The sequence below is a fragment of the Cyprinus carpio genome, chromosome A25, assembly GCF_018340385.1.
Source record: "Cyprinus carpio isolate SPL01 chromosome A25, ASM1834038v1, whole genome shotgun sequence".
Taxonomy (NCBI): domain Eukaryota; kingdom Metazoa; phylum Chordata; class Actinopteri; order Cypriniformes; family Cyprinidae; genus Cyprinus; species Cyprinus carpio.
The window spans coordinates 982,662-991,680 of record NC_056596.1 but is presented as its reverse complement, the minus strand read 5'-3'; the positions used below and the strand labels follow the sequence as shown (position 1 = coordinate 991,680).

The window sequence follows — 9,019 nt, the reverse complement described above, 5'->3', positions numbered from 1 at the left end:
TATATATATATACAGTACAGGTCAAAAGTTTGGAAACATTACTATTTTTAATGTTTTTGAAAGGAAGTTTCTTCTGCTCATCAAGCCTGCATTTATTTGATCAAAAATACAGAAAAAAACAGTAATATTGTGATATATTATTATTACAACTTAAAATAATTGTTTTTAAACTTTATTATACTTTAAAATTATCATTTATTTCTGTGATGCAAAGCTGAATTTTTAGGTCATTATCACATGATCCTTTAGAAATCATTCTAATATGATGATTCATTATCAAAGTTGGAAACAGTTCTGCTGCTTAATATTTTTTCAGAACATGTGATACTTTTTTAGGATACTTTGATGAATAAAAAGTAAAAAATAAAAACAAAAAAAAGAAGCTATGTTTTTAAAATATAAATATTTTTGTAATAACAATATACACTACAGGTCAGTAATTTGGGGTCAGTAATTTTTTTTCTTTCTTTTTTTTAAATAAAATCAATACTTTTATTCAGCAAGGATGTGTTAAATTGATAAAAAGTGATAGTAAAGAAATATATTATTAGAATATATATTATTAGAAATTTTTTTTTTATTTTGAATAAATGCAGTTCTTTTTAACCTTTTATTCATCAAATATATTAGACAGCAGAACTGTTTCACAACACTCATAATAAATCAGAATATTAGAATGATTTCTAAAATGATCATGTGATAGACTGGATGTTACATGTGACACTGAAGGCTGGAGTAATGATGCTGAAAATTCAGCTTTGCATCACAGGAATAAATTATTTTTTAAAGTATATTCAAATAGAAAACTATTATTTTAAGTTGTAATAATATTTCACAACATTACTGTTTTTCTGTATTTTTGATCAAATAAATGCAGGCTTGATGAGCAGAAAAGACTTCTTTCAAAAACATTAAAAATAGTAATGTTTCCAAACTTTTGACCTGTACTGTATATGTGTTGGCCCCCTTCCTGACTTCCTGCATGTTTGCCACACTTTAATGTTTCAGATCAAACAAATTTAAATATTAGTAAAAGATAACACAAGTAAACACAACATGCAGTTTTTAAATGAAGGTTTTTATTATTAAGGAAAAACTAAATCCAGAACTACATGTCCCTGTGTGAAGAAGTGTTTGTCCCCTAAACCTAATAACTGGTTGGGCCTCCCTTAGCAGCAACGACTGCAATCAAGCGTTTGGGATAAATAATTTTTTGGTAAACAGCTGAAGTCATGGTTCCATTATCACAGCAAGTCTTCAGGTCCTGAAGACCATCACACTCCCACCACCATATTTCACTGCTGGTATGATGTTCTTTTTCTGAAATGCGGTGTTACTTTTACACCAGACGTAATGGGACACACACCTTCCAAAAAGTTCAACTTTTGTCTCGTCAGTCCACAGAGTATTTTCCCAAAAGTCTTGGGGATGTTTTCTGGCAGAACTAAGACGAGTCTTTATGTTCTTTTTGCTCAGCAGCGGTCTTCGTCTTGAACTCTGTCATGCAGACCATTTGTGCCCAGTCTCTTTCTTCTGCTGGAGTCATGAACACTGACCTTAACTGAGGCGAGTGAGGCCTGCAGGTCTGTGGATGTTGTTGTGGGGTGTTTTGTGACTCTTGGATGAGTCGTCGATGTGCTCTTGGGGTAATTTTGGTCAACCGGTCACTCCTGGGAAGGTTCTCCACTGTTCCATGTTTTTATCATTTGTGAATAATGGCTCTCACTGTGGTTCGCTGGAGTCCCAGAGCTTTAGAAATGACTTTATAACCTTTTCCAGACTGATAGACCTCAATTACTTTCTTTCTCAGTTGTTTCTGAATTTCTTTGGATCTCAGCATGATGTCTAGCTTTTGATGATCTTTTGGTCTACTTCATTTTGTCAGACAGGTCTATTTAAGAGATGTCTTGATTGTGAACAGGTGTGGCAGGTGTGGGTGTGGCTAGAGAAACTGAACTCAGGTGTGATAAACCACAGTTTTAACAAACACTTCTTCACACAGGGACATGTAGTTTTGGATTTTGTTATCTCTTAATAATAAAAACCTTCATTTAAAAACTGCATGTTGTGTTCACTTGTGTTACCATTGACTTATAATTAAATTTGTTTGATGATCTGAAACATTAAAGTGTGACAAACATGCAAAAAAAAATAAGAAATCAGGAAGGGGCAACACTTTTCACACCACTGTATGTCCGAACCCTCCAGTGAAACCATGCTGGACAGTCGTGGGGTTTCATGTGTTTAGATGAACGTCCTGATCTTCCTCGAACAGGGAGAGGCCGCACACGTCTCCTGGGAGCCCGTGCTTTCATGTTCCTCCAGTTTAACTTCTTACAGATCAAGAGACAAGCTCAGAAGCAGCAATGCAAAGATGAAGGATGCATTCTGGGAAGAGAAAAACATCCAAGCAAGAACACGCTTGTTTTCCTCAACCCTGAGCATGGTGTATTATTACTACTATTTTATGACTGAAATATCATTTAGACTAAGAAGAACAATAAATATTAAAATTGAGAAAAAATTATCCTATTAATCAGCTATAAAAAAAATATGTAACAAAAAATTTATAATAAAAATTAAAATCAAAAGCTAATGAAATTGACAAAAGCCCATGCCAAAATTGCTAAAATTCAAACTATAATGAAAATGGAAAATATAATGAGATAATTCAAAATATTAATAAATACTATAATACTATATAAATAGTACTAAAATAACACAATAGATAGAAGTAAATTAACTTAAAAATAAAAAAAAAAGCACATTAAAAAATATACAAAAATATATTTTAAAAAGCTGGTTCAAGATATTGATAGATATTTTTAGGTTGAAGTATTAAAACTGAAATAAAATAAATAAACTGCTGTATAGAAATATTAACATTTTATAAAAACTAATGAAAATGACAAGTGAACATAACATTAGGCTACTATAAAAATATAAAAATAAAAGCTAGTTCAAAATATGAATAGATAATATATGTTCCAGTTTAGTTGAAATATTGAAATGACTAAAACTGAAATAAATAAACAACTATACAGAAATATAAAAAAAGTTATACAAAATTATGAAAAAAACTTAAATTATAAAATTACTATAAATTATAAAAATAAAAGCTAGTTCAATATATTAATAGATGTTTAGCCTGAAGTGTAGTTAAACTGAAATAAAACAAATAAACAGCTATATAGAAATATTTAAAAATTCTAAAAATAAAAAATAAACAGTATTATTTCTAAAAACATTAATATTTTAAATAGTTATTTTAGCATCATCAAGATACTGTTATATTTTTATTAATATTTTGATTGCATTAATAATTTTAATTTTTCTATGTAGTTTTTCTCATTTTTTATTAGTTTTTGATTTTTTAAATGTCTATATTGTTTAAATAAATTGTAGTTTTAGATTTAGTTGTTTTAGTGCATCAAGTTGAATTACATGAAAATGAGAAATGTAGCTTTAGCAACAAGTTTAAAAATATATATATTTTATTTCACGTAATAACACTTTTAAATGGTTTAGTTTTAGTTTATTAAAATAGCCTAACCCTGATTGTAAAACATGTGCGGTATATATAATGGAAGTATGTTGTACTGCCTTTAATTTGTGATGGTATATATATATATATATATATAAATAAAAAACACATTGTATTACTTTATTTTTATGTAATGAACGAAGCTAAAAACATTATAGTAATGAATTGTCACGCAAATAGAGTCACAATGCAAACAAACCTTAATGGATCTTAAAACAGGCTTAATTTATTTTATGCAAAACATCATTTGGGATGAAATGTGGTCCAGTCATGTTGTTGTGAAATGAACCCACATTGCCGAAATGTGAAACTTGTTTTCCAAATTTCCTTTCAGACTGTAATGTCTCTTGCATCATTCGCTTTGCTCTGTAAATCAGATCCTTTAAAACCAGGCACTCAAATGATTCTGTGTATGAAGAAAGAGGCCCTTTCTGAAGAAAACCTCAGGTCTGTTCAGAGGTTCAGTGTGTGGTCTGCTTCTCTTCACTGGAGGATAACTGGACGGCTAAAAGAACCAGCATCCTGCTGAACTCGTCCTGACCTCGCGTTCAGTTTTATTCAAATTCAGATGTTCTTGAAATGGAAAACGCTGTGGTGACAGACAGACTCGCTTTCACTAATTTCCTGATGTGTTGGGAATGCTATCAGGAAGTTAAAATAGTTTAAAATAAAGCCCCAGTATTCTGTGTCAAAAATGTGAGTTTCTTTCCCTTTTGATTCACGCAAAATAAAATAAGCTACTAAATTGCTAGTAAATTTCTCAAATAATTACATAGAAACAACACATTGAAAAACTGTAAAACATATGAGCCCTTCTGAACAGTGACCACACAAAACATGCAAACTGTTAGAAGGTCACATTAAGTAAGGTAAAAACACAGTGACTCAATCACAATGGTGCCTGCAAACCGCTCTCAGAACCAACCAACCAGTGTTTTCACTGACTCCAGAGCCATCCAACCAAACTATCACGCGTGCAAGCATGTATTTAATAAAACAAATCACACATACAATCAAACACACATAACATAAAACCAACTAAACATACACACACTCAGAATTTGTGCTCTGCATAAATCAAACCCAAAATACAAACACATAAGAAGTGCACACACACACCGTGAACACACACTCGGAGCAGTGAGCACCTCAGTCGTGGTATTGCCGGCCCGAGACTCAAACCCATAAAACCTTAGGGTTAGGAGTCAAACTCTCTAACCACTATGACTTCCCCTCTTTTTTTTTTTTTTTAAGTGACGAAAGTGACGATGAACACATGCATGCACACATAAGAATGCATATATCATGCATGCATATCGCACAAACATACATGTATGCACATATATATCACACAGGTGAGCATGCATATCACGCATACATGCAAACACGTATATCTTGCATGTAAGCATACATATCATGCTTGTAAATACATATCACACATGCATGTAAGCACGCATAGTAAGCACACATACAGTATCATGCACATAAAACATATATGCTTACAAGAATACTTACATATCACATACAAGACGACTCAACATGCTTCCAAAAGCATTTATGTACATGCATGTGCTTCTCAACACAAACACTTATGACATTTGCTTTTGCAACTGGAGCCAAGCTTTACCGTTTTTTGTTTTTTTTCCAGAAGCCGAGCTGACCGCAAAACCACTCACTCCACATTCTCTGCACAACACAATGAGTGTTTCACTTCAAACGCTGTGTGCACAGCACACAACACTACCACAACATAACATAATATTATCACCACTAATAATCTTTCTAATAAAAAAAAATAATAGATGCTAAATATAGCCATAACACGCAAGGGTGTGTGTGTTTACATGTCGGAGCTCTCGCTATCAGCATCAGGGGTCAATGACTGTCAACAGCCACTGGAAACCCTTTTGAGCAGATTCCACGTCACGGGAAAAGTGAACAGTCTGCTTTTTCTGTTCAAGGTTATGCAACTTATGCCAAAACAAACACCATTACAGTCGATGCAAAGGGCCTGGCGTATTTCTAAGGGAATAGAAAGCAGAAGAGTCTATTTAATGCGGTTAAAAGACAATTATAGAAGACCGCAGAGAACTGAAAACTTAAAGACACACTCACAGACTTTAACACAAAAGAGCAGTGGCGCTTTAAATGACTTCCCTCCTCTCTCCTGAAGTTACCGGCTGCCGTTTAACCCTTCCAGACACAACAAGAAATGCATTTCACTCAATAAAACAAGTTGTTACTGCTTTTGGGACTGCTTTAGTATTATAAGCGTTATCAGTCAACGTCCCCATGAAAGAAAATACAGCTCGACAACTAAACATCTCAGCAGTCATTCTAAAATAATATCCTAATGTAATCAAACAAGCTCTAGTCTGATATTTCATAATGTGTCAAACAAACTACTCAAACAACAGCAACAGTTTCTAATGATGTTCTTTAGACCTTTGATGCGTAACATTTACAGTGGATAAATCTTCAAAAGCAATATTAAACCATCCAGACTCTCCTCGTCATGTTTTCAGTTTAATTGTTTGTCAGCATTCAAAATGGGCAACAAAAATTTTCATTTTTTACTTGTATTTTAGTGGACAGATGTGGTTACATACAATAAAAAAATATATAAAAAAAAAATATATATATATATATATATTTATATATATATATTATATATATAAAACAACACACACACACACACATATATATATATATATATAAAAGTAACTACAGTAGTTTTTTGACATGAACCAGGGTGTTCTTGGGGTAAATACGGTGGATTTTAGCACTGAAACTACTTTTATGTAACAGGTTGTCTTCAAAAAACACAACTTTATAAAAATCCATTTCTAAATTGAGAGATTTAAGTAAACAAACATTGAGAAATTCTTGTCTTTCTGATTTAATAATTCCAGCATATCAAAGGGTTAATAACATTAGCAATTGTTATAAATCTCCTAAAACTTGAATCAATATTTTTTTTCTATTAGTATACGAAATTCTCGCATGCAAAGCATTAAATAATGATTGTTAACAACGATATAAAAGTGTCACTATGAAGTGGATTTGGGATGAAAACACTGCAAACGTGGCAGAGAAACCAGACAGAGATGTTCATGAACCCAGTAAAGCATCATTTAGATTAGCTTTAGAATCCTGACCAAGTTTAAAATGCATGAACGTATCCAGTAATAATTCATTAACTAACAATATTATATAGAAGCGGATAAGATCGCATCTGTCTCTTACCTTCAGACCGAACTCCACTCCGTCATTTCGTGACGAGCGCAGCTGATGTGTTTCTCCATCATTCACGTATGATTAGCGCATATCACCATCATATGATCACAAAACCCGAGGGCACGAGCGCAGATCAGCACTGTGCATCGGGAGATCCTGCAGACCGGTTGTGACTTGTTGCTCTGATGGTCGGAGGCAGGGGCGTGGCTTGGCAAACAAGCCCCGCCCCTAGAGCGGCTGCTGCTGCAGGCACGTCGACGGATGTTCCTCCTGCAAACCACTGATGATGTAACCTTCCTCTCTTCCATTCTGTATTTTCACATCAGCTGTAAATGAAGGTCAACTGCACTACATCATAAGTGCACATGGCAAATATCATTTAACAACAACCCCCAAACAGCAAGCTCCCCATTGTTACAACTTGCCCCATAGTGTACCCCACTGTATCTGTTACACAAAAATTAATGATCTTAATAAATCCACCTTAAAACACGTAAAAAGTGTGACAAATAGCCCTTGTCTTCCCAACTTACCCAGACAGCACAGGTTCGTCTGCGAGATGTTAAAATCTGGAAAGCATCTGCTGTGTACAAACATCTGACAGACGTCTTTAAGATGTCAGTTTTAAATACATTCTAAATCATAAACATCTTAAAGACATCTTCTAAACGTCTGTTTGACATCTGATAGGAAACGTCCTGTAGATGTATTATTTCAGGTGAGCAAACACTCAAAAAATACATCTTGCAGATGTGAATGCAAACGTCTTATAGACGTCTCCTTGATGTATGTGTGCTGTCAGGGTATATTTTCCTCTGCGATAACGTTAAAAATATCAAATAACTATATTTACACAAAATTAATAATCATAAACCACCTTGAGAAATATTCACCTGAGTAATAAGTGTGATAACTAGCCCCGGTCTTCCCAACTTATACACTTAATATGCGTATGTAAGCAACACAAACAAGAACCTCTGTTCCTGCGGGTCTCATACAGTGGGCTGGTTGTGTTTGGCACCACGGGAGAGCGCGCGCCTTGAATTCTAATCGCGCACGTGCCTCGCATATAAAGTGACAAAACATCACGAGGGCTTCACAAGATCTCACACACTATCTTTATGGGCTGGCAGTTCTTAACATTGAACATTCGTTACATGTGGCTTTAGATTTGGCGAATATTAGCACTCATTTTCAAAGGATACCATCCTTGTGCTCTGTCTTTTTGTTTACGCAGGGTTGCCAGGTTTTCACAACGAAACCCGCCCAATTGCTACTTAAAACAAGCACAATGGCGTTTTTAAGTGGGCTCCCCGGTAAAAATCGCGTTCCGTAGGGTACAATACAGGTGTATTTTGCGGGGTTGCCCTGGTAAAATTCACATTCCAGTGACTAAATATCACGCGGCAAGTGTTGAAGTAGACGCGGGAAAACCGCGGACTTGGCAACACTGTTTATGAGATTGATTCTCCTCCAGCACTCACGCGGGGTTTCCATGGCAACTGCTGCGGCTTCCCCCCCTCCCTTTCCCGCGCTGGTCACCTGATGGCGCGAAGCTGGGCTGAACAACAACAAATTGGCACTAAAAAGTACCTCAGAGTCCGAAAACTGGTTTCAAGAAGTGATCCGTCTTTCCATATTTTAAAAGAGAAATGTTTATGATGTAAGCTAGGTTTCTACATAACTTTCCACAGGTTTTTTCTTTCTTTCCCAAACATGAAGTTGCTGATTGTTTTCACGCGTGAGTGTAGAGAAGGAACCAAACCAGACTGCTGTCGATCGACGAGGTACTTGATCTTTACATGGGTACTACTTAACTGTTTGCTTAATGGTTACAGAATCCAGCACATTTGGTCCTTATTTAAGGTAGACAGCCATATTGCATTTTATTTATACACGTACGGTACGTTTATTATGCTATTGTCTTAAGATCTTATCCAGAAATATGAAAGTTTTCAGGGTTTGACACCCAGATACACCAAAGTATCAACAATTTAAGGGACTATTCACCTGTTCTCATGCCCTATTAAATATGGCGCTCATCCACAGATACAATCAAGAATTTGCTGAATATAAAATTGTCAAGGAACAGAATTTCTCATCTCGAATCATCAGTGAGGCACAACTAGATAAAAATATACAGTAGTACAGTGCCCCAAAAGTAGGTAAAAGACAGCCTTCTGCTGGACAAAGCTTGGTAATACAGTTCCTGTTATTGAGTTTGGGTCAGCTGGAGGA

The 9,019-nt window shown here is 34.9% G+C and overlaps 1 protein-coding gene across 1 annotated transcript in view; it reads right to left on the bottom strand.

The window, feature by feature from the left end:
* The window catches only part of LOC109090556 (GRAM domain-containing protein 2A-like), a 29,050-nt gene extending 21,930 nt beyond the window's left edge, over window positions 1-7,120 (bottom strand). The window contains exon 1 of the mRNA XM_042715885.1: window positions 6,791-7,120. The gene's annotated coding sequence lies outside the window, so the exon portion shown is untranslated. The remainder of the gene's footprint in view (window positions 1-6,790) is intronic.
* Between the last annotated feature and the right edge of the window lie 1,899 nt (window positions 7,121-9,019).